The sequence below is a fragment of the Chenopodium quinoa genome, unplaced genomic scaffold (assembly GCF_001683475.1).
Source record: "Chenopodium quinoa cultivar QQ74 unplaced genomic scaffold, ASM168347v1, whole genome shotgun sequence".
NCBI lineage: Eukaryota > Viridiplantae > Streptophyta > Magnoliopsida > Caryophyllales > Amaranthaceae > Chenopodium > Chenopodium quinoa.
The window spans coordinates 3,792,780-3,820,665 of NW_018743197.1; positions in this window are offsets into that span (position 1 = coordinate 3,792,780).

Sequence of the window (27,886 nt, forward strand, 5' to 3'; positions counted from 1 at the left end):
GCCGATATATTTCTTTTGTAAGCTAATACGCTTCATTTTGTTGGCTAATGTGTTCCTTCTAGTTGACTTTTTTGGTTGATATACGACTCTTGTTGGGTTATATGTATCTTTTGTTGGCTAATGTACTCCTCTTGTTGGTTTATATGTATTTTTTGTTGGCTTATATACTCCTCTTTTAGTTGATATACTCCTAATGTTAATTGATATTAGATATTAGTTGGCTACTTGGCTAATATGTTGCTTTTATTGGCTTATACTCCCTCCATTTCTTATTTCTTGCAACAAAAAGGGGTTGAACGATTCCCAAGTCAAAAGTTTTTAAGCATAATTATTAAAAAGTAAGGGCAAGTAAATAATGTAATTAAGGAGGGAGGGTGAATAATTAATTAAACAACTAAAAGTTTAGCACTACCACCGATGAACAGGTACGCCACCCAAAACCACCAGCAACAAAAATCTACCACCTAGAACCACCTAGAAACCACCCAAAACTAACCTGAACCACCCGAAATCACCCAGCAAAACCACTTCTTCCCGAAACCACCCAGATCTAGAACCCACGCCACCCACAACCACCACCCAGGCCCACCACACCAAACCCACAAACCCACCAAAACCCCTCCTCCACCCCCGTGAAACCACCAACACTACCATATCTAGACCCACCAACACCACCGAAAACGACCAGTTCAAGACCCACGAAACCACCAGACCCACGCCACCAACCTTATGAATTTCCTCCACTCCTGCGAAGCCACAATCCACAAAACCTACCTTTACCACCGAAACCACAAAAACCTATCGACGACCCACTAGAACCACCCATGACACCACCAAAATCACTAACGAACCACCAAACTCACCAACAACCAGATCTGAAACCCACTAAAAGGGTGGTTTGGAATTTGATTCTAAGAGATGAAGATGATGAAATGATAGATGGAGGAGAGATAGAGATAATGGGTTTGATTATTTGGGTATGATTTCATAGATAATTAAGATTAAGTTTATAATGGGTTGTAATTATGTGTAGCATTTTGTGTTCAAAAATTTTAAGTAAGGATATATTTTGTCATTTAGTCAGGAAAAAAGTTTCCAAATAAGGAAAAAAATAAGTTTGTTGCAAGAAATGTGAACCGCCCCAGAATGGCAAATGTTGCAAGAAATAAGAAACGGATGGAGTATACAAAGTAATACGGCAAAAATTACAAAGTATTTTTTCTCTCTCCTCTTTTCCCTTCTTCCTCTTCCTTTCTCTCTCTTATTAGCTCCTCACGCCACGCACCATCACCGAACTCCAACATCAGCAACACCCACGCCACCCCTCACACACCTCCTGCTCCTCACGCCACCCATGGCACCGATCCCCACCGCATCACCAGCCACAGAACCCACCCACCACCGAACCCACTAACCCACCATTAAACTTACCCACCATCGAACCACTCACCCTTTCAACCAATCTTGCACCACCTCCAAACAAAATCATACCACCTCCAACTAAAACTGCATCCCAAACACCACCTCCAGTCGCCCTACTTGAAAATCGAACCATCTCAAATCGCAGCCGAAGTGAACTGAAATCGCAAATCATACATCATTATCCTCGTCCTCTGTCCGTCGCAAATCACACTTCATCATCTTTGTTTTGAGGGGCTTTCGATTTAATCAGAAAATGCTATTCGATTTGGTTGTCTGATTCAAGCATGATGATCTTTGTTATGTAAATTGTGAGCCCTAAAATCCCAATTTCCTTTGAGAATTGAAATGAATGGGTAATGTGTTTGAAGGGAAAAAGTTTCGCGCACGAACTGTTGGATGTGGGTGGACGCACCCAATAGTTTATGTAATTATAATTATATTTCTCTTTTCTTGTCCCATAATAATTTGCTAAAATATGTATACTCTTAAACAATACTAGGAGCTAAATATGCATTCGCATATCTTAATCTATTTTGTAGTTTCTTATCTATCAATTACATTATGCTAAAGGCGAAACTTAGAGAGACACTTGGTGATATATGTGTTTTATATGCTATTTTATCTGCCGTGCCACGGTCATTTAAAGTCATATTTGAGCTCTTCGGAGCTACTTTTAGTACTAATATGTGGTTTCGAGTGTTTTGTAGAGTTAGCATTTATTTTGTAGGAATTTTTCGGATTTATCGGTAATTTCTATGGTTTTTCGGCCATTACAAGATATCCAAACTTGTATCACATTTATGACCGTTGATTGTAGCCCAAGACCGATCATATCAGTGATTAGGGGCTTGGTTTGTAAAATTGGTCCGAAAGAAGAGGTTTGAGTCTTTGATATTGGAGCCCAGAGAAAACAAGAAGAAAAGATCAGCCTGGCTCGATCGGGCGGTTGCCAAGATTTCAAAGACGAAGAAAAAGGCTTCGGCGGTTTAGGAATTGTTGTTTTGGCTAATTTTCAAGCTTAGTATTAAAACTATTTTTGTAATCCTCTTTATCTACGTTTTCATTATTACTCCTTTCATACTTAAATTTTAGAGAGATTCTTAGTTGGTGATTATTATTAAACTCAAGTTTTCCCCTGTAGTGCAATTTCATACTTCCTTCTTTTGGTATTAATTCTTCTCTATCTAATTTGATATTAGAGGCTATTTTCAATAGGAACTTAGATCTAATAAATTGCGAGAGCCTGTTAGATCTGTGTTGATTAATAAATTTAGAGATCTTGTTAATCATGTTATATGTGCATATTAATTGTTGATTGTTATGCTTTATCCCGGAGTATTAATTATTGGTGAACCTGTGACTCTAGACTTTTTATTATTGATTTCTCCCTAATTTTTCTCCTTAGATTAATTCCCTTAAACAATAATTTGGTTACTTAATAGTTTAAATTATTTAAATTAATTAGGAATAGAAAGAATTGTTTCCCTATGGATTCGACCCTACTTCCCTATCTACTTTAGTTAGAGGATTTAGGTTATACTTTTGATTAGGTGATACGACTTTGACTTTACCCTATCACTTGGCAATACAATATAAAGAGTTTTTCCTCCAAAAATTACTTACTTAAAAAAAGCTTTTATTTTTAGCAAAAAATAAGGTTTGTATTTTATTATAACTTTTACTTTATAAAATATTTAAAATAAACTTCGTTAAATATCAAATTGCCTATTATAACTATTACATTTTAAAATTAATTTCTTTCACATGTATTTCATACTTTTTAATACTAAGTCCAATCATTATATTTTATACCATTTTTTTTGTTTGTAATAAAATGTGTTATCATTATAATTATTTAACAACCGTGCATTGCACGGGATTTAATCTTGTACTAATATATTTAGAAACATTCATAAGAATGTTGATCTACCATGTAAATCCCCTTATTACACCACCTCATCCACTCCAATTCACATTACGCTATGTGGTTGTTCATTCCATTTGTTTTTCATTGCATGCATGTCATACACTTATAATAAAATATATTAAAATAAAGCTCTCCACAAGATTTTACATCCAACCTCTAATTAAATTGAGTGTCTTACCGCCAAACTATGTAATGTTTTATGTTATCTTTTGAATGACACCGCCAAGCGATGTAATGTCTTCTTTTAAATGACACCGCCAAACATCGCATATCTTGTTGTAACGAATAACAAAATGAATAATAAATCTAATTACAAGGATATGGAGTCATAATTACAACGTATATTAATGATCAGCCTCATATTATGACCCGGGGCATTGCCCGGACTCAAATAATAGTTGAATAGGATGTGTGTTTAATATGACTTTGCGGCATGTTAAAAAAAATATTTCTCATATCTCTACTTTCATAACTACAAAGAAAATTATCTTGTGGAGTACTTTCGCTTTTAATTTGGTTCTCTTATGTAATATTAAGAACCATTAGGTGATCATTGTGATCATACTATATTACACCTTAAGCTGCTCCAGTACGTGGTGGATCCACATGGGTGCATGGTGAGTCACGTGACTCAGTAGTCAGGAAAAAATGTTTAATTAAAAAAAAGGAAAACGCATGAATGAAGCGAACAACCAAACAATATAAATTTTGGCGAATTTTAAGAGGAAAGACTCACTTTTTATACTAAACCAAGGGAAAAGATAGACTGGTGAAAAACTCCATTATAACTGATGATCGAGTTCTTAGCTTTGGTCATCTAGACTAAAAGCTTGAAGAGAGAGAAGGTGTATTGTGGGACAACTGTAAAGAAAAAGTCAGTAAGTCACGTGTAAAGATTGAAGTAATGGGTTTAATTATCCTATTATATTATTGTGGGACAATAGTGGGCTAGAGGTTATGACAAGTGGGCTTTTTTGTCAACAGATATATAAGCCATGAACAAGCTTTGGTGTAGTTTACGTATGGTTTTGGTTTAAAGTCATAAATAATTCAGAGCATTATGTATTTATTTAATTTAAAACACAAATATAAATTAATTTTAAATCCTACATTATAATTCTTAGATTAATAAACTTTAATAAAATTCTACCGCTACAACCGCGACCTAGTCCGCGAGCAACACATCAATACTGATTAGGGGATTTTTATCCACCAATCACCGTCTGACAAGTGGACCAACCAGGTTCCGCCACGTGTCCTTCACGAAGGCCAACAGGAGCCTGCCACGTGTCAATCACAGATACGTCCTCCATGGACCACTTAAGACACGCCACGTGTCCACCCATGCCAAATGGGACAACCGGCCATCAAGGCCCATTTCAGTCTAGAGGCCCGATCAGCCCTAGGTTTACCTTAAACCTAGAGAGTTGCACGCTTCCCAAGGCTATAAATACTTGATTAATCCTCATTAATCAGGAGACCGAATAATTAAGAGATCAAGCAGAGAAGAACAGAGTTATTAACAACCGACTAATCTCGCTAACAACACAGATTACCAACACTAAGCACTCTCACCTAGAGAGATCTCATTACTTTAATTTCTGTATTGATTACTCCTTAATCGGGTACTAACTTGACCGTTGGAGGCGGAGCTCTCAGGAGTCTCCGTTATTTTGCAGGTACAGGCGTCCGGTTCCAGTCTCGGAATTGTAACTCTCCCGCAGGACATCAGAAAACCCCGAAACATTTGGCGCCGTCTGTGGGGAGAGTACTTCAGAGATGGCATCCAAGTCTGTACCGACTCCAGAAGAGAGGCGTCCCCTAGACGACCCTCAAGTTCAGTCGGACCATGATACCGAAAGTGAATTTGAAGTTGAAACTCATACAGCTCCAGACGGGACCCTAAGGGCCCGCCGTACCCGTCATACCGAAATGAGGGAACGGGAGTATCTTCAAACAGGAAGCGAGCCAGCAGGCGCACCGCTTGCTCGGCAACAGCCGACTGATGGGTCTGCTCCCATCACAAGGAACGAACTCATGACCTTCATGAGGGGCTTCAAGGGAGAGATCCAAGAGTTGATCAACAAAAACCCGCCTGCTTCAGTCAAAGAGCAGTCGGCCAAGAAACCTTCCACTTCACTAAAGAGGAAGCCAGTTCAAGGGCGAGAGGCGACTCCCCATCCTAAATCCAAGAAGCGGGAGCCGTCTGCTCTTGATTTCACAAAACTCCGTTATCCTACGGGAAATAGGAAACCGGTTCGTCATATTCAGGCGGACGGGTCAAAGCAAACGTTCACAGATGCTCGGCACCTGCTAGAGCAGAAGAAGAGTGACCGATTATCAGAGTCGGCTTCTACTTCAAATTTTCAGGACAGTTTGCGAAATGCCTCGATGAGGCCAACTCAGTCGTACCATGAGAGTCAGTCAGGCGGCACCTCCCGTCAGTCCGGCTTTCATAGTGCCCAGGCGGTACCAAACTTACCATTTGTGCCGCAACAACAGTATTTTATGCAGCCACCTCCATTTGGTGGACCTGCAGCAAAAAACGTCCAACCTATGGACTGGCAGCTACGGCTGCTTAGACTTGGTGAACAGCCGTCGGCCTTCTCCAAGGAAATTACTGAAGCCGCTCAGCCGGCCAAAGTAAAAAATATTCTAGTAGGCGCCTATGACGGCACTACTAACCCAGAAGACCATCTGATGGCATTCACCAACCTGATGTACCTTCAAGGGTTGGATGATCCCACTTGGTGCAAGTGTTTTCCAGCGACTCTCAAAGGAATCGCACAGCAATGGTTCGGCAACCTGCCGACTGGTTGTGTAAACAGCTTCAGGACGCTTGCTTACTTATTTGCCTCCAACTTCGCCATGAACATCCCTGCGAAGAAAACGACCCTTGATTTGGGAACAATTCAGCAGGGTGAAAAGGAGGGGCTTCGTTCCTACATCAGGCGGTTCAACCTGATGAGAATACAGATTCAGGGGTTACCGGATGAGGTAGCTTATACTGACTTTTTTAGAGGTCTCAAAGACGGGTCTACCTTCAAATTTGATTTAGTTCGAAAAAGGGTGGCGACTCTTCAAGAGGCCTTGATTGAAGCAGAAGCCTATATACAGGCGACTGATCTGTGTACGATGAAACAGTCGGACGGGAAGAGGTTCGACAAAAGAGAGGGACGACAGAAACAGTCGTCCAACAAAGATGAAAAAAGAAAAGAGGTCTGGGCGGCTGATTCCTCTAAACAGCCGGCCCAGAAAAAGAAAAAAGAATTCAAACCATACTCCCCAAAGTATGTGTTTAACAAGGATAACCAGTTTATCCTAAAAGAAATAAAGCAACCGGAACCAAGACAAAATCTGTGCTTATCATGATGACATTGGTCATCACACCAATGACTGCATCAGTCTCATGCGGTACCTAGACCGCTTGGCTGATCAAGGTGATCTTGACACTTATGTCAAGAAATCTACGGGGAATACTTCCTCAAAAAAGCAGTCGGCCAAAAAGAATCAACAGGCCGACAGTTCCGATACAGATGATGCAGTCGTCTACACCATTGCAGGCGGCTTCTCAGGAGGCGGCCCCACTATTAGGGGCAACAAAGATAATATAAGGCGGTTAGATGTAAATTCCGTTCACCAAGAACGGCCGTCTAAATATACATTTCCTGAGATTGTCATCACTGAAGAGGATCTAGGAGGAATAAGGGGGCCGCATGACGACCCTCTCGTTATTGAATGTAAAGTGGCCAACCAGAGAGTTGGTCGAATCCTCATAGATACCGGGAGCTCTTCAGATCTCATCAGCAGCAAATGTCTGTCAAAACTGAAATATCAGACGGACTGCATACATCCGGCCTCCCACCCTTTAATAGGTTTTGGAGGGGGAGTCGTCCACCCACTGGGACGAGTAGATCTACCCATCCGCCTGGGCGAAAAAGGGGAAGGACGACACATGGTAGTCCGGTTCCTAGTGGTAGAGGAACTCTCGGCCTACAACATGATTCTGGGTCGACCAACCCTGAATAATTCCAAGGCTGTTATAATCCCGTCACTTATGCTGCTTAAGTTTGAAAGGGACAATGGAACAGTCGGCTCCCTAAGGGGAGATCAGAGGATGGCCCGAGAGTGCTATCTCTCGGATGTCAAGCCCACTGTTATGGCCACTGGGTCAAGTGGAGAAAAAACAGACCTTGACAATGTCAAGGAAAGTGCGCCTGTTCAAGAAACAGGCGACAAAAAGAGAAAGGCACCCCAGATTGAGTCCACAAGAAAAGCAAGAAAATAGCAATCATTGGCAGAGGACCGGCCGGATGAGTTCCGCCCTCAGCCGGCTGGTGAGCATGTGGACCTGATATTAGACGACTCCCATCCTGACCGAACAGTCAAAGTAGGGATGACTGCTCTGAGAAACCTTGGTGACGACTTTCACAACCTGTTGAAAGAATACAAGGATATCTTTGCATTTGAAGTCCATGAAATGCCAGGCATTAGTCCTGATCTGGCAGTACACAAACTCGCTGTGGATCCGAGAAAGAAGCCGGTACGACAAAAGAAACGGAACCATGGTGAAGAAAGAGGTCAGGCGGCAGCCGCCGAAGTCAAAAAATTACTTGATGCAGGGTTCATTCGGCAATGTTACTTCCCAGATTGGGTTGCAAATGTGGTACTTGTTAAAAAGCCGAATGGCACCTGGCGAATGTGTGTAGACTACACAGACTTGAACAAGGCGTGCCCCAAAGACAGTTACCCTCTGCCTAAAATTGATAACCTGGTCGACTCAACAGCCGGCCATGCCTTGATGAGTTTTATGGACGCCTATTCTGGTTTTCATCAAATTCCTTTATGGAAGAAAGATCAGGAGAAGACGGCCTTCGTCACTGATCAGGGATTATACTGTTACACGGTCATGCCGTTTGGTCTTAAGAATGCCCCGGCTACCTTCCAACGAATGATAAACACAGTGTTCTTTGATCAGATTGGGAGAAACGTCGAGGCATACATTGATGATATGATTGTCAAGACTAAACTTCAGAAAGATCATCTGACGGACCTCCGAGAAACTTTCGCCACACTCAGGCGGCACCATGTCATGCTCAATCCCAAGAAATGTGTATTTGGAGTTGAGTCTGGGAAATTTCTCGGTATCAACCAGAGAGGAATAGAGGCGAACCCTGAGAAGGTACAGGCGGTCATTGACATGCAGTCGCCTCGTACCGTCCGAGAGGTTCAGAAGTTAACAGGTTGTCTGGCGGCCTTGGGAAGATTCCTAAGTCGATCAGGCGACAAATGCCTATATTTTTTCCAGGCAATTAAGAAAAAGGCAAGGTTTGAATGGGGGCCGGATGCTGAGGCCGCCTTCCAGAAATTAAAGGTTCACTTGCATTCCTTGCCGAGGCTGGTCAGCCCTTTGCCCAAAGAAAATCTCTACATGTACCTGGCCGTCTCTGATCATGCATTAAGCGCGGTGCTCCTTGCTGAAAGGGACGGCTGTCAACTTCCGGTCTACTTTGTCAGTCACGTACTGAAAAATGCCGAGTTGAGGTATCCCCTAGTGGAGAAATTTGGTCTTGCACTCTTCATGGCTGTTAAAAAATTGAAGCCCTACTTTCTGGCACATGCAGTCGTCGTGTATACCGACCAACCGATCAAACGGCCCCTTACCACCATGGAGTCCTCCGGACGAATGATCAAATGGGCCATAGAAATGCAGAGTCTCGAAGTTACTTTCGAGCCTAGAAAAGCAGTGAAGGGGCAAGCCTTTGCTGACTTTATTGTAGAGATGACTCGTCCTCCTGACTCTCAAGTTCCAGACCAAGTCTGGAAGGTATATGTGGACGGAAGCTCTACTTCAAACGGTTGTGGAGCAGGCGTCGTATGTCAATCTCCAGAGGGCGACAGGTTCGAGTATGCTCTACGCTTCAGTTTCCAGGCTTCAAACAATGAGGCGGAATATGAAGCTTTACTAGCCGGGATCCGCATGTGTAAGGCGGCAGGGGCAAGGAAAATAGACGCCTGTTCTGATTCACAACTGATAGTGAGTCAGTACAATGGCGAATACGAAGCAACCCATCCGGCCATGATCAAGTATTTACAGGCGGTCCGACAAGCAGTCGGCTCCCTTGAGGATTTCCATCTGATCCAAGTGCCGAGATCAGAAAACAACCAGGCAGATGCACTTTCGAAATTAGCATCATCCGCCTCCTCCGATACTCCTCGAACTGTGTTTTGGGAAGTAATGGAGAAGAGAAGCATCGAGGAAAATCCTATTGGAATTCTAGACAGAAGCTCAACCTGGATGGATTCAATCAGGGCATATCTGACAAACGGTACACTGCCGGATGATCCTCAACAGGCGGCAGCACTGAAAAAACGAGCCTCCTGTTTTGAAATGATACAGGGAGAACTTCACAAGAGGGGGCACCTTCAACCCTTCTTAAAGTGTGTTACTCCTGAAAAGGGACGAGAGATACTAGATGATCTTCACTCTGGTTTCTGTGCTTCCCATATAGGTGGTAGGATGCTTGCTCAAAGGGCAAGGCGGCAGGGCTACTTTTGGCCTACTTTGGAAGCAGATGCAATGGAGATGGTGAAAAAATGTGACAAGTGCCAAAGGTTTGGCAAATTAATTCACCGTCCGGCTACTGACCTCACTACCATTCACAGCCCACTACCGTTTGCTAAGTGGGGCATGGACATTCTGGGTCCATATACGCCTGCTACAGGCGGCAGAAGGTATATACTTGTTGCCGTTGACTACTTCACTAAATGGGTAGAGGCGGAAGCTGTAAAGGGAATCAAGACGAAAGATGTAATTTCATTCATTTGGAAAAACGTCATCACTCGGTTCGGGGTTCCCATGTCTATGGTTTTTGATAATGGTCCCCAATTTGAGACGCCTGTTCTCAAAAGCTGGTTGGGAGACCAAGGAATTGCACATTACTTTGCATCTGTCGGCCGTCCACAAGCAAACGGCCAGGTAGAAGCCTTTAATAAAATCATCTCAGACGGTCTCAAGAAAAAGATTGAACGAGCAGGCGGCCTATGGGCAGATGAACTACCACATGTTCTTTGGGCCATTAGGACGACTGAAAAAGGGGCGACTGGAGAAACTCCCTTCCTCCTAACTTATGGTGCAGAAGCTGTTCTTCCAATAGAACACTACGAGCCGACTCTTCGAGTAATGCTATATGACGAAGAGGCAAACTGGGAAGCTATGCGCCTGGCATTAGACTCACTTCCTGAAAAGAGGGGCAATGCTGTTTTGCGTCATGAGATCTATCGCCTGAGAATGACTAGATCATACAACAAAAAAGTACACAGGCGTCCACTCAAAGTAGGGGACTTTGTACTTAGAAAAATGGAAGCAGTTGGTAGGGCTAATGAGTCTGGCAAACTAACTCCCAACTGGGAAGGACCCTACCGAATCTATGCGGAAGTCAGGGACGGTACCTACCGTCTGGAAACACCAGGCGGACAACCGTTGCCTCGAACCTGGAATGTAGATAACCTTAAAAAATATTTTTTCTGAATAATGTAAAGTAAAGAGCTACTTAATAAAGTTTGCACTTACTATTCAATATTGTATTACGAGGGGCATGCCGTCTGTACCTTTACAGTCGGCTACTCTCCATTGAGTTTCAACTCTTTATCTTTAGAGGGGCATGCCGTCTGTTCCTTTACAGTCGGCTACTCTCCATCGAGTATTTTACTCACAATACTTAGCTAAAAAGATTAAGGCCTGGCCGATCCTGTACCTAACAGGCGGCTACCCTTCTTTTACTTAGCACCTACGTTCACCAAGAACTTACCAAGGCCACCGGCCGAATGATCAGACCAGGCGCCAAGCCACCTGATCAAAACTACAAAACTAATTCGACCTGTCCCAACATCATAGCAGGCGTCCGACGGCATCCCTCCGGATGAAATTCGTCGCAGAGAGCAGCTCCCTTTTGGGTGGAACATTGTTCTATAAACTAATTACACGGCACCTATACGACTGTCCCCAAGGGCAACCACGTAGCCGTTTTTGAGACAAAGATAACTCTATCACTAAGCAAACCAATGGTAGCAGTTGACATCTGAGTCAGATAACCGCCTGTATTACTTGGGATAAATGCAGGGGGTACCTATTGAGTTAATAGCCAACAAACATTGGCGAATCAAGGGGTCTAGCCGGCCTACGCCGCCTGGTACCTCTACTTCTCAAACAAAAGTGACGGCGACTGAGTAACTCCAAAGTTAACTCATAGTCACTCCTTCAAATTTGGTATGGAATCCAAAAAGTTTGAGTCGTCCGCCTGTTTTAAACAAACAAGGGCACTCGAACCCTTATTCCTACTGGATAACCTATTGAGTTAATAGCCAACAGACATTGGTGAATCAAGGGGTCTAGCCGGCCTACGCCGCCTGATACCTCTACTACTCAATCAAGATTGTGACAAAGACTAAGTAACTCCTATGTTAACTTAATAGTCACTCAAACTTAGCATGGAGCCTAAAAGGTATGAGTCGTCCACTTGTTTTTAATAAACAAAGGCTCTCAACCAATACTCTTGCTAGGTTAACAAATAACAAATTAAAGGCCAACATTGGCAATAAAGGGAAACAACCGGTACCCGCCGCTTGTTTTCCTACTTAATTCCTTGGCTACTAGGTAACTCTATTTACTTGGTCAAATTGAATAAAGAGTTCGATACCGATTGATTAAATGGCCGACTGATCATCTACCCTGGAAACAGACAACCAGTCGTCCAGGGGCATAGGCGGCATACTTACTATTTGTACCTGTCTTAACGTTCGGCCATACACAACAGTCGGTCTAGTGAGCAAATTTCAAATACTTAGACAAATTTGAACCAAAACAAAATATTTGATTAAAATGAGCCGGCCATAAAAGACCAGCAGAATATTCAAAACCCCGGCCCCTTGGCCGGGTAATTACAAAGCAAACGGCACGCAGGCCGTGAAAAGAAAAAATACTTAAAGCTTAAGAAGGGGGCAGTTCAGTATCAGCAGCAGCCGCCTGGTCAGCACTCTTCTTGCTGGACTCGGCCTTAGCTGCACCATCTTTTGATGCCTTACCCCCAAGTGGCACAAGCGCCACAACCGGCTCTTCCTCCTCCAACCCACCGTCCAATGCCTCTTCTTCAGCAGCCGCCAGGATCTGTTGATTATATATTTCCGAACACTGGCGGTACGTTCGTTCCCATGAGGCAAAGTCGGCACTGGGGAACAGTCGTTCCCAGGTCATGCGTTGGATTTGGGCAGAGTCTTCCACCATCTCCCGGACGAGCTCTTGTTTCTCTTGCTCGGCCTTGTCCGAGAGCTCTTGGGTAAGACTCTTCTCCTGGTTCGCCAGGCGTTCTTTTACGTTAGCCAAAGATTTCTCCATGGCTTCGTAAGAGTGCATTTTTTGGCGAAGGGGTTTCAGCTCGGCTTTAAGGTTGGTGACGGTCCCCTCCAGCTCGTCAACCTTCTTTTGGGCCGTCTCTAGCTGAGCCCGAACAGCGGCGGTCGCCTGCGCCTGATAATAAAGAAGATCAAGGGTCAGTACTTCATTTTGGGCAATTTGAAACATTGCCTTATCACAGCTGGAGGCGGCCATAGCCTTTGCGGCCTTTACCTCTTTGTTTTTCCGATCAATCGGCTTGCGTAGGCTGTTGACTCGGAGCAGGGCCTAAGTACAAAGAAAAACAGGCGTCAGTTTCCAATCAAAAGAATTAGCAGGCGTCCTGGAACTCAAAAGCTCAAAAAGGTGCTAAGTATACCTCAGCTAGGACCCCTGAAATTCTATCAAGGTCAAGGGTGCCGGCACCCTTGACCGCCTCCCTGTCAGATGGAGGAACTACTTTAACCATTGACTTGGCTACCTCAACCAAGTCAAGTCCCTGGGGGCCGGCTGCTATAAGCGAAAGGAAAAAACAAGTTAGACCTAATCAAGAAGGAAGCAAGGGTGAGTTTTTACAAGCAAGTGTCCATACATCTAGGCGGCCCCGCCTGGGTTTTTGAAGAAGTGGTCGGCTGCTTCTCAGCCGCCACTGTTTTCCTGGAAGACCCAGGAGAGCTTGCAACAGTCGTTCTCCGGGCCTTGGGGTCCGGCTGTTGCGAGGAAGAAGCCCTTGGAGTGCCAGACTGAAAACAAAAAGAGTTAGTATATGCATAATATAACTAAAAGGAGAAGAGTTTTCAAAGCTTACCAAGGGTGCCTCCTTGCTGGGGGAGTCGGCATACGATTGTTTCATTAGCGAGACCCGCAGCATGGCCGCCGCAGTCTTAGATGCTGTTATTTTACTCATGGCGTCGGCTGAAAGAAATAAACAGCAAAGTTAGTAAAAATCCCAAGTAAACAAGGCGTGAAAAAAAAAAAAAAAAAAAAAAAAAAAAAAAAAAAAAAACAGAGTATTCGTCAGGCCGGCTACCTCTAGAGCACCGACTGCCGAGGCCACAGGCGGCCAAAAAGTACTCGTCATAGAGCCACTTGAAGCTCGGGACGCAGTTTAGGGGTACTTGCTCTCGTACCCCTGAAGTAGAGTTCACCCTAGTCTCTACTTTGAAGAGTCCTTTGTCTAGGATCTCTTTTTTAGCCTTTGGGGGAACAGGCGGCATGCTGCGGCCGCCTGCGAGAAGAGGCGGATCCCTGTTCCACTTGTTAAAACGTTTGTTCAGCTCCGTGTCTGAACTCTCGATAATAAGGAAGGTGTTCCGCCAATCCTTCCATTTGTTTGCCTTACCTCTCGTCATGAGGTAACCCCTATGGCTTGTTAATTGATACCAGCCGGTACCTCCCGACTTAGGGGTCCGGCTGAGATAGTTCATGTGGGCGAAAGCCTCAAAACTTGGCTCCACCCCGTTCAGTTCGCACTCGGCCACATAGCCGAGTACGTTTACCCAAGAGTTGGGGGCTAACTGCCATAACCCCAGATCATACCCATCTAAAATCCGCTGAACAGCCGGATGTAATGGGAAGCGCAGTCCAGCTTTGATGGCCGCCACATAGCAGCCAAAGCAGCCGTCACCATAGCTGGTACCAGCCGGCCAGACGACAGTATCTTCTGGATCCGGCACAAACAGTAAATACTCCGGGCCCATTTTGTGGTTAGCAATAAAGCTCGCCACGTTGTCTCGCATGGTTGCAATCCGGCCCCGGGGTACCCTGCAGTAGTAGGGGGCGTTTTCCTCTCTGTAAGAGGCGGACGGCTCTGCCCAATTATCCCCCTTCTCCACTGCATGAGAACTTCTCGCCTCTTGTAGGCGGCTATGTTTTTCTTCTGAGCCAGAAGAACTATGGTCAGAAGAGTTGGATTCGGACTCGTCCCCTGACGAGTCCGAAGAGGACGACTCCTCCCCTCTCCTAGAGGGGCCCGCCTCCTCTCCCTTAGAAGGAGCAGAAGGAAAATTAGACATGTCCACGGTAAGATGGGAAGGGAACACCTTGGTCCCTCTCTCAGAACTGTCAGCTTGACAGTCGCCTCGTTCTACATCTGGCGCCTGGTCAGATGTTTCACTAAGGAGCACCCTTTGGGAGGAGCCGTCTGAGTTTGATATCATAGCAGTCTTTTTTGTTCTGGCCATCACGTTCTGCATAGACACAGATTCAGTCGGACTTTGTATAAAGGGCAAAGATGGGTCCAGAAAAGGGCAGGCGGCACTCCTAGTCCTAGATTCAGCCGTCCCCGGTGACCGGCTGATCACTAACTTAGGGCGTGTCGTGTGCTTCCATGGTGCCATTTCAAAAAATAAAAAGAAAATTAAGAGTAAGAGAACTGAGTTACCTGAACGGGTGACGGTTGATGAAGTCCTGGAAGTTCGGGTCAGTCGGCTTGTCAGAACAGGCGGTCGGCAGAAAAAGTCCGAAAAAGTCAGAGCAAGTTCAGGGGTCCGAATGTTCTCGCAAAAGTTCTCAAATGTGAAAATGACCGAAGTCAGCACTTCCTTTTATAGGCAAACTGAGAAGGCGAAGGGTCGCTTCCAAATTCAAAATTTGGGCGGGAAAATCTCTCGGCCGTCTGCAAGGTGACACCTGTAACGGGCCGTCGCCTGTCACCGTGCGACACCTGTCACAGGCGACACGTGACCAGTCGCGTGCCACCTGTGAGGGGCAAATGATTAGGGGATTTTTATCCACCAATCACCGTCTGACAAGTGGACCAACCAGGTTCCGCCACGTGTCCTTCACGAAGGCCAACAGGAGCCTGCCACGTGTCAATCACAGATACGTCCTCCATGGACCACTTAAGACACGCCACGTGTCCACCCATGCCAAATGGGACAACCGGCCATCAAGGCCCATTTCAGTCTAGAGGCCCGATCAGCCCTAGGTTTACCTTAAACCTAGAGAGTTGCACGCTTCCCAAGGCTATAAATACTTGATTAATCCTCATTAATCAGGAGACCGAATAATTAAGAGATCAAGCAGAGAAGAACAGAGTTATTAACAACCGACTAATCTCGCTAACAACACAGATTACCAACACTAAGCACTCTCACCTAGAGAGATCTCATTACTTTAATTTCTGTATTGATTACTCCTTAATCGGGTACTAACTTGACCGTTGGAGGCGGAGCTCTCAGGAGTCTCCGTTATTTTGCAGGTTTAGGCGTCCGGTTCCAGTCTCGGAATTGTAACTCTCCCGCAGGACATCAGAAAACCCCGAAACAAATACCGTTACAGTTGTTTTGGGTGTTTTGTCCCTTGGAAATGTTACAACTCAGAGACTGATCCGACTGTGCCTGTACCTGCAAAACAACGGAGATTTCGGGTGGTAAGAGCTTCGCCTCCAATGATCAAGTTAGAACGCGTAGGAGAATGAAAAAGGTGCGGAAAGTAAAGAGGGTCTTCTCGGATTCTGAGATCAGGTGTTTTCACTGATGTAAGAGAATGTAGGGTCTAAGGTGGGTGATCCATCGTAGGGGGTCCTTCCTTAGATGCCCATGTCCATTTAAAAGCCTAGGAATTTACACTTGTTAGGGTGTATTAGGATTTGAATTCCTGACTGTTTGGGGGACCTTGAATTAGAATGGATTCTATCATTACGCTTTTTTTTATAAGAAACAAGTAGGAGTCGCCAATGAGTTTTATTAAAACTCACAAACCTCGTTCATGCCTTTCTTTCATGTAGAGTTCATAGAATAATTAGCACAAATCATAAGTTTACCCATGCCCAAATTGGTCTACATAAACCAGAAATGAGTTTGGGAGCAAGGGTGCTAAAATAACGTTCCCTTTATGGGGAAATCGCTATCCTAGCCCTAGTGTGGCCTCTACTAGCTCTTCCTTTTTTACAATTTCATCACCAAATAATATATGCAACGTGATAGTTAAAACTAAGTTAGTTGATTTTATTTACACAAATCAATTCACGTACGAATTATATTATAAAGTCGATATTCTTTATTTAATCAAATTTGTGAATAGGACAAGAAATAAACAATATTTGCCTTGGCTTAAGTGATCAACCAACACTTAATTATTCGATTCTAATCTTATTTAACACAAGATACTATGTTGAATTGATTCATTAATCCTTTCAAAGTGATCAAGTAACACTAGTTAATTAATTAAAGTTCTTTTAAACAAGAAAGTAAAAGTGATTTATCCAAGTGCTTGGGAATATACCACTTCTCTTTGCTAGATCCCCGTTTAGAACACTTATGGAATCCTTCTTGTTTGGGAACCTCCACCGTAGTAACAAAATATCAAAGGGGTGAGTGTTTAGGACAAGAGGGGTTAGGTAGCACAAGTTCACAAGTTTTCTGCCAGAGTTTAGGGATAATTTCTATGTGTTTAAGCCTCAAAGCCTCTATTTATAGGCAATGAGTAGGTTTAGATTTTTGAACATTCTGTCACATCAGGTATCACGCGCAACTGGATGAGTTGCGTGCGGCCACCCAACACAAGTGATTAAGCTACGCTACTATTGGCAGCGCAATTAATTGTCTTGCGCGCGGCTTTATGGCAAGATTCAATTTTTTAATTTTTTGAAATTCTTAATCTTTTACGAGCGCAACTCTGGCAGTTGCGCTAAGTGTCACGCGTAACTGAGTTAGTTGCGCGCGCCAGCCCAGCGCAACTCCTTGAGATGCGCGCATTATTTTCTGTGGCGGCGTTTATTTTATCCTAAATCCGTCATTATTGGGCTTTGTAGATACCCATTTGTGTCTCCCCAAAACCAAACCCGGTGATAAATACCTTTCGCATTGAATCATAATCGAATGAAGTGAAAGTGTGAAAGTCTAGTTTGCGGTTAGTTTTTATTAAAAATCTCTCTTTCTATTTCGAAAACCTACTCTATTTTATGAAAATAGTCAATCCAGTTTATTTGGTCCATGACAAAGGTACAATAATAGTGTAGTTAGATAGGGCTTGAAAAGACCTTTCCAACGATATATTATAAGTCCAATTCCGATGAATAATGAGGAAGTTATGGCCAAAATACTAAACTGGGCCCGGTTTGGTTCTTATATGCGGCCCAATTATCTAGAGGAGGGCCTATTATTAATCATCATTCCTACATCTATAAGGATTATTATAGTCTTCTTGAATACTCTAGAAGGTTCTTTTGAATTCTAATGGGATTAGGATTGGTAATTATGTTTAAAAGAATTTGAAATTGAATAAAACTACTTATTTTGAGAATCCTTGTTTTGTACGAAATGGAATATATTCTGATATTATTTTTGTGCCTCATAATATTAATCCAAATCTTATATGGTTGGATAGATCTTAAAATTATCTTTCCAATGATATATTATTATATTAAATCCAAGCTATAACGAAAAGGATATGAATGGAATATGAAACTCTATCCAAAACTGACACCCTTCCACTATTTTGGCCATATTTTTTTATCTACAAAAGATTTTAATTTGATTCTAATTGGGTTAGAAAGTAGACTTAAAGAGATTTCCAACAACATATTATATGACTTATTTCAACTTTTGGAACAAAAGATATGATAAAAAAAATCCACAAATATTGTCTTGTAGCGCCTGACGACAGGTTTGTCGCCTAGCGACAGACCCTGTTGCCTGGCGACAGATCCTGTCGTTGGCTATAGAGACGTGTTTTATTCATTTTAGAACTCAATTTTTTTATATTAATTCCAAACTATTTTTTTTATAAATTGGGTCCATAGACCTTCGTTTTTAAGGACCAACTCTTAACCAGAATTCTTCTTCTCTCTCTCTCTCTCTCTCTCTCTAAGCTAAAGCTTATTCTCTCTCTCCATCTTTCTAGCCTAGCCTTTTACAAACATAATTCCTCATACATTAGCACTAGACACACCTATCCAAGTTTGAAGTTGCCTTCGCCCTAGACGTGAAAGGTTTGATATTTCTAAGGGTTTGGTCCCAAATCTCTATTTCAATTATTTAATTTAATTGTTTGTTTTATTAGTTTTCCTTGAATTTACTAACGTGTGTATTTTGTTATTAGAAAGAGCTACGAGACATTCAAATAAGTATTTTAATTATTTAATTGATATTATGATATAGAAATCATGCTTAGATTGTTATTTTAATTCCTAGTATCATGTTAGGATGTTTTATTGTTTCCTAGTATCATGTTTAGGGTAATAACTAAAAATTTCTGATATCAGGTATGATTGTTAGAATGCTTCCTATTTTATTTCTTAATATCATGTTAGTATCATGTTAGGGCTAAAGCTTTGATTTTTAATGTTTAGTGACATGCTAGGGTTTGTTATTAATCTTGTTAGTATCATGCCTAGGATCTTGCTATAATTATTATGTTTTAACATGATTATTTTTATAATTGTTATGATTATGATTATGATGATGATTATTACTGTGTCGAATTATATAATTTAACGTAATTAGTTAATTAGCGAATTGTTTCACGTAATTTGTTAATTTACGAATTGTTTCACGTAATTAATTAATTTACGAATTATTTACGTAATTTGTTAATCTACGAATCATTTCATAATATTAGTTAATGGACGGATAACTTATATATAATTTGATTATTATTATGTTGCTTGATTATATTATTGTCATTGCTTGATCATACCTTTTATGCATGTTTAAAAGGAATTCGTATTTGTAATCACGCTTTATAAGATAATTATTAATCTTTTTTAGGGTTATTTTGATTATAATTCAAGTGATCGCCAATAATAGATTTATTTGTGAATTAATATTCAACCAACATAGATTAAACATGTTTAGGGTTAATCTATTGATTGCATGTTAGTCAGAAAGTGCACATGAATACGAGAAGAATGAAGTAGAGGCCTATTTTTAGGGCAGGTTCAGTCACTTTTAGGTTAGATTTGTACCTTCATTCCCGAAATTCCAATCTTGGTTCCAAAACTATTGGAGTTAACGATCTCCTAGATCGTTAAGGGATGTAACCTTCACCATGTGAACGATTTACAAATTCCTAATACTTGTTGGCGACTCTTTTGCTCTAGCTTCCATCCCTTTGGACGCCACTGTACTTTAGTGTATGATCACAGTGGGGTTCAAGTTTGGGGTTATTCTTGAAATATTCCTTACAATTTTTGGCGACTCCACTAGGGAGGATTTCTATTTGAATTCCTGAAATTTATTTTGGCAATGATTTAGAATGAGTGGATCAGACTCGAAAAGTTTTAAGTATTTCATATGCATAATTTTGATTAAAATTATTGTCATATGCATAAAAAAGGTTTTCATTGGAAAGACCATCCGTAATGAGTAAAAAACATAGGATTTTTACACGTAGGAAATTTGAGAAATATATTTCACAACTAGAATCGAAATAATACTGCGAAAACTGGAAAATTCTAAGAATATAGAAAGCTGCTGAGGCATGTAGGAACTAGCGTCTGAAAACAGAGTGCGTCGCCTAAAAAATGGCTTTTTCGTTTGGCAACAGAGCTATTTTCTGGCGACAGACTCTGTTGTCTAGCGCCAAGTTCTTCCAATACTGAGCCAGAATTGTAATACACGAATATTTTATGATTTTATATAATATATTTTATAAAAATATAGTTAATTTTTATTTATTATATAACTTTTCTAGTCTCATATTTTTTTAGAGTTCGTAAAGTTTTAAAACCCTACCTTGTTTAAATAGCACTTTACAATTCAAAACGTATATAAACTATTTTAAACCCTAAAAATATTCTTAACTCTCAAAAGATATTTTATTAAAAAGAAAAAAAAAATCCGTACCAATCTCTTTTGTGCGTGATGACTTCCATGATCCAACCCCAAAACTTTTTTTCATTAAAGTCTTTCTTTTCTTATTATTCTCCAATATCCATTCAATATTTAATTCTCCAAACTCCATTGGATTTGCAAAATCAAAGCCCACAAATTGCAACGTCAGTGCACATATCTTGTCTTGAATGTTGTGGTCCAATTGTAACTAGTCGGAAGGTAATCCCCCTATCTTAATTAATTTTTTTATTTATTTGATTATAAATTGTTAGTATTAATTGTACTCCGTATTATTATGTGTAAATTTTATAATTTGTGAATTATATATGATCATGATTTATATGTATATGATTAGTGTGTGGTATTATATGATTTAACTGTCGCATTGATTGATTGTGTTATTTCTAGAGTTTTTAATGTTGTTGTTATAGGGAGTATTGTTTTATCGAGGTTTTAGGGTTTTTAATGCAAAGTATTATTTTTGGGTTAAGATTTGATTAATTTTGGGAACTAGTTTTATTTTCCTAAGAGTTGAGAAGTTTTTGAATCGAATTGTTATGTTATTTGGGAACCTGTGCCATTATTGAGATATTATAAATTAATTTGTGAAGGATTATTTGATTAAGTATGAGATCAAAAGGTTGAGAATTATTTATTTTGTTCTTGGTTTGAGGCTCAGCGTTATAGACCTAGTCCTTGGTATGTTGGTAATGAGATAATAATCATGAGTTAAGAATGAGGTACAATCTTTATTTATGTTTTTTTTCAATGGTCCCCTACAGTGGGAATTGACCCGTATGTGGTCTGGTTCAAGGTATTTTCTGGTTATTGGGAGTATTCAAGATTTTTATACTTGTTGGTTTGTTATTTGAATTACCCATGTCCAAGGCTAGGTATAGAACAACGAGCATGTCACACCTATGGGTTTTATGAGTTGATTGAGTAAAGGTTCGTATTATTTTTCGAGGTTGAGTTGATAAAGGTAATTTTCAAAGTACAATGTGTAATGTAGTTTTGAACTACATTGTTTAATTGAGCTAGTAGTGTTAATTATTCTATTATTCTTTGTTTTATGATAAGTGGTGATTACTCAGCTTTTTGCTGACGTGTGTATTGTTTTGTTGTGCTATTTGTGTTTGCAGCCATGTCTTTTTCTTATGGTGGCCCTGCGACGATCTATTTTGGAATTTGTCCTTAATGGTGAGCAGTCAAGTTGTTTAAGCAGGTTGATCAAGTGATCGTAGCTAAAGGAGCTCAAGTGTTTTGATTAGTTTGTTATAACAAGTTTGTAAAGTTGTATAAATAGCTCACTTAGATTATTGGGTTGTAATTATTGGGATTTTGTAAGCCTTAACACTTGACAGGTTGTTGAGTGTGGCGGTAATACCTCCGATTTAGGTTATGCTTCCGCAATTTTATTTAAAGGTTGTCTATTTTTTCTTTACTGATTTTTTATTATTAATTAGTAAAACGGGGGTGTTACATTCTTGTTTTGACTAGTTCTAGCACTGTTGGCTCGATTCTACTTCCTGATTGAGTTACCCTCTGGGAATTTATGCTCCATCTACCCGATTGAACGCTCTGAGCAACAAAAGGTACATCCGAGAATGTTGAATTCACCAATCCATGGAAGCGAGTTTAACTCGCGGGGTCCCATCCACACGTGCCAACCCTTCCAAAGATAAGGCTTCCGCGCGGTGCATCTGGACTCATAACCATGGACCCTCTTTGACTAACCCATATCCGAACTTTAGAGAACTAGAGTCATGGTTAGGTTGCATACTCATTGCATCATGGTGTGACTACTTGACTACTTGTCCATTATTTTCTTGTGCATACTTACATGTGATTAAACTAACCATTTGGTTTGACTTGTAATTATGTTAAATAAACTAATCAAAGACTAAAGGACTTTGCTTAATAAATTGATTAATTATTTTGACCTAAAAAATATACCTTAAATCGAGTCATAGTTCTTTTAAGTCAACCCGAATTTTTATTCCCGTATACTGCACAAGCGTCAACTTGTTTTGGTCATAGCCAGAGTTCTAGAAAGAGTTACCAGTCGTATAGCATATGGATCTGTAGCCCCGAGTTTTATCTTCAGGGAAAATAATAAACAAACAATTAAATTAAATAATTGAAAGAGAGATTTGGGACCAAACCCTCAGAAATTAAAACTTTTCACGTTTAGGGCGAAGAGAACTTCGAACTTGGCTAGGTGCTTCTTGGTCTTGTGAATGCGGAATTTTATATGCAAAAGGGTTGGTTTAGAAAAGAGAGAGAGAATAAGCTTTAGCTTAGAAAGAGAAGAGAATTAGAAAACTAGAGAGTTGATGATCCAAAACGGAGATTTTAGGAGGCTATTTATAGAGAAAATAAGTCGGACGGATAGAAAACCAAATCAAAGTTTCGACGAGAATAAAACAGGTCAGCGCCAGATGCTGGACATTAGCGCCAGGCGCCATCCCTGTCGTCGGGCGCTAGTAATTATTTTCACACGTTTTCTTAGTTCTGATAAAATTTAGCCGTACATAAGGACAAAATCATATTTTCCTCAAAAACACTCTTTTATTCTGATTAAAACTCTAAAAAGTCAACCTAAGTCAATTTATCAATGCTAATTGAATTAAGAATGAAAAGAACCTTCTAGAAGAATCTAGAAAACTAAAATCAATTCTAATTGCATTAGGAATGATAAATCAATATTAGGCCCTCCTCTAAATAATTGGGTCGCATATAAAGATCAAACCGAGCCCAATTTATTATTTTGGCCATAACTTCCTCATTATTCATCGGAATTGGGCGTATAATATATCGTTGGAAAGCTCTTTTTAAGCCCCATCCAACTATACCATTTTTGGACCCTTGACATGGACCAAAACAAACTATATTGGCTGTTTTCTTAAAAAATAGGTTTTCAAAAACAGAGCGAAAGAAAAGAATTAAAAATTATTGATCGCGGGTTAAATAGGTCGTTAAGCTACTACCCTAACCAAATTAATCATTTATAATACCTAAACTTACACTAAACTAGTTAGTGGGAAGTAAAGGGTCGAACCTAAAAGGACTAAGTGTACTAATTTGTGCAAATTAGACTAGTAGGAAAGGTTGTGAGATAGAGAGAGATTAAACCAAACACAAATAAGAGCAATTAACTAAAACTAGGGAAAGTGGAATCCAATCACATCAATGTATTAAACAACATCATACAAATAGATGAAAATGACCTTGATTAGGAACATCAACACATTTAACTCACTCTCGCACAATTAAGCATGTTAATTATGCTACTAAACTTATTCACTCTCGTGCAACTAGCCCAACAAAGGTATGGAAGAATTTAGGGCTCTTAACCAACTCACTCTCGCACAATTGATTGAAAGCACAATTAAGAGCATATAATCGATTAGCTAGAAAAATTCTAATCCATAGAAGCATCACCCATACACAATAGTCAAGAAACAATTTCATACTAATCACAATCAATCATTCAATTCATTAATATAACCTTCATCCAATTCCCTAGAACAAAACCTAAGCTAACATAATGAAGCAAGACATGGAAAACAAGGTAAAATAAGAATAAAAACAAGATTACACAAACAAACTAATTAATCTACTCAAATCAACAAAAAAAAAAGCAAAAAAAACTAAGTAATAAGCAAAGAAATAAAGATGAGAGAAATTTAGAAAATGCTCATTGAATAGATGAGAAGAAGTTCCACAAAGTTGCTTCTTCAACCTCTCAAAAACTCCATGGAAATCCAAGCTTTCTCTCTCTACACTACTCCTAAAACTAACCCTAAGAGAGAGAAAATATAGGCTAAACTAATCTAATCTATCAAAAATAAAATTGTTGATTGAAAGTTATGAGAAAATAACCCCAAAGGGGTATTTATAATACAAGTTAAATAAAAATAAAATAATAGAAAATAAAAAGAAATAAAACTGAATAAAACAATTAAAATAACTAAATTAAAAACCAAAAAAAAAAACAAAACTACAATAAAATAAAATAAAAGGAAATGAAATGGGAAAAAGAAATCCCAAAACCCCCTAAACCCGTCCAAACCCACGAAATCCCACCATACCCCTTTCTCCTTCCCTTTCGAATATGTCTTCTCTTATTCTCCATCATCAATCAGCAAAAAATCATCATAATCACCACCGTAAATCAACATCATCATCAAGCATCATCACATCGCAGCCTTCCAATTTTCATTAAAAGTCATGCGCGAAGCTCGTGAAATGGTTCGGTCGAACCATGGGTTGGTGCGGCCGAACTACGGGGTTGGTTCGGTCGAACCATGGGTGTGTTCGACCACACCTCTTAAAATTACAAAACCTCAAAAGTTTCTGACTCGAACTTCGACCGAACTCTTATTGGGTTTGCTCGAACCCAATTGAACTTGAATTGCTCTGAATTTGCTCTATTTTTAGCTGATGCGTGTGCGAAATGATTGATTTCATGGCTGATTGTTGCAGGTGGACGGTGTGGCTGGGTTGTTAATTGATGTGCGTGGTTGAATGTGGTGGAGATGGAGCAGGGGAAATGGTGAGGCTGCTGCTTGGTGTCGGTGTTGTTGGGGCTGTGATAGGTGGGTGCGTTTGATGGTGATTTTGGTGGCTGGTGGAAGGTGCGGTTGTAGGCTGATGGAGGAGTTTTGTATTCTGATTGGTGGTGTTGGTTTATACGGGTGATGTTGGTATTGTGAGGTGAGCAGGGGTTGCTGGTGGTTGTTGCTGAGTGAATGGTGGTCGAAGGGGGCTGTGGGCTGGTTTGGTTGGTGGATGTGGTTTGGGTGGCTGCTGTGGCAGTTTGGTGATGATTGCTGCGGTTTTGCGTGAGGGAGCAGGGGTTGCTGGGTGTTGGTGTATTGGAGGTGAGGTGCTGGTGGTTGTAATTGTGGTGGCTGTTTGTAGTTGGGGTTGCGTGGCAGCAGCCATGAGCCCATGACTTGTCTTGGACACATTTGACTCAAACCCGCAATTTCAAACTTGATTTGAACAAGGAAATCGACTGTCAACCCGAACACACCTACAACCAAAAATCAAACACAAGGGGATTATCAAAAGATAAAATAAAATAAAATAAAATTAGATAAATAAAGTAAAATAAAATACTAAATCTAAAGAAATAATAAAATTAAATGAAATAACATAAAATAAAGAAAACAAGCTAGAAACTAAAAGAAAATAAATAAAAAGAGAGAAACTAGGAATTATTAAAACTAAGTTAATATAAATTAAACTAAAAGCTACAAAATACTCAAATAAAAAGATAGAAGACGAGAATAAGCAAAATAATAGAATAAAAGATAAAATGAGCTTAATTATTGAAATAAGCCGGAAAAGTATTCAATAAACACCCCTAAAAGTGACATAAAAGTCACGTATCAATTATCCGCAACACTAGACTTTCCACACTTTCACTTCATTTGATTATGATTTGACGCGAAAGGTACTCATCACTGGGTTTGGTTTTGGGGAGAAACATTTGGGTGTCTACAGAAGTCCCCACTTTGATTGAGTTTGGGAAACACAAGTTTTAAAAACAAAAGTCAAAGTATCGATAGGGACATCACTCTTGTAACGTCGATACCTGCAAACTAGCGTTAGTTATACAGATAAGAGAGTTAAGAAACGTGTATCTTGCACCGTCGAGCACACGTCTCTGAAGGTAACCGATTTGTTGCTGCATTTGCTATTGTTGTGATAACCTTCCGCAAGCCAGGGCACGCCATCCTGCTGTTTGTTTTGACGATCTTCTACAAGCTAGAGAATGCCGCCTGAAGACTGCTACGCTTGTAAATGCCTTTAATTCCGTCGTGACAGACTTCTGCAAACTAGAGAACCACATTGAAGATTGCTTCGGTCGAAACGACCTTCTAGCGCTTTGTGACCATCTTCCGCAAGCCAAGGAACACGATCGAAGATAACTTCGCTTGAAATCACCTCCAGTTGTTTGTGCCAACTCTCCGCAAGCTAGGGAACACTGTCAAAGATATTCTCGCCTGAAGCTATCCTCATTTGTTGCGATAATATTCTGAGGAAAATTACCGAAGACCCACACTTGTTGATCTTTAAAGCTCGCTTGAACTTTGCTTCCGCTATGCTAGTATGTCGGCGCTTTTGCTACTTTTGAAACTGTACGGCGGTGCTTTTTGAATTGTGAACCTTTATGTCGGTGTCTTTGCTGTATGAACCATTATGTCGGTGCTTTTTGCAATGAGCCAATGCTTAGGCGCTTTAAGCTAAGTGAGATGATAATTCATTAGGTCGATCACTTTTTGTAATTGTAATCAAGCCGATTACTAAATAATGTCAAATTACTTAGAGGGGCTAACTGGCGTACCAAGGAACCCAAAATTGTTGTAAAAGGTCGAAGTAACCGATCCTGAGTGGTTGGGCGTGCTTTCGCCACTAAAATTGTTCTGGCGCCACATATTTGGCTCTAGCGCCAGGCGCTAAACCCTATTGTCTGGCGCCAAGGCCTGTCGCTTGGAGTTAGAGTCGGGATTTCCGTATATACCCCTCCTCTTCGTCATTTCCGCTGCTGCTGCTTGCTTTTGTTCGAGAATCGCCGCTGAGCTTTAATTCACTCGTTCTTGCTCGTTTCTCAACCGAATTCGCTCAAGTTTGTTGCAAACCGAAGCTTCTTTCATCTAATTTCCTGATCTATGTAAGTTTTCTCCAAACTCACTCTGGTTCTGATGAATTTTGCACATGTTTGTCCACGAATTTTTTAAAAATTCAAAATTTAAATTGCTTAATTATTTTTGTTTGTCAAATTTTATGCCATAAAATTTCTTGATTATGTTTATGTATTGCCCTGGGAGTAATTCGAGACTTGTTTGACTCAATTTGGTGAAGAAACGAACAAATCACCATTGTTGGACCTCTTAAGGTCAAGAATACAATGTAGTTTGTTCTTGATGTTTTTGCTAGCAATTCTTGTCCAATTTATCACAATAATTACCATAGTATTGCAAGAAATTGTTTGGATGCTTGAAAAATGTTGTGTATGCTTAATTTGAAATTGTGCTCTGTTTTAGTACTGTAGGTGTCGTTAGAAGTGCGCTTACGTTAAAGCATGTGGTGAATATGCTTGGCACTCTTAGAAAGTGGGAATTGACATATACGATTAGGGACAAGGAAAGTAGGGAGCCGCCAACAAGTTTTAAAGGAACTTGTAAACCGTTCACGGATCATAAAAGGCAACCACGATTAAGGGACAACGATAGGCAACAACGATTGACCCGTGAAGGTTACACCCCATTCATAATCCATGAGATTACTAACTCCATATGGTTCGGAACCACAAACGGAGGATCGGGGATGATAGTACGAAGTGAGTCATGGAGT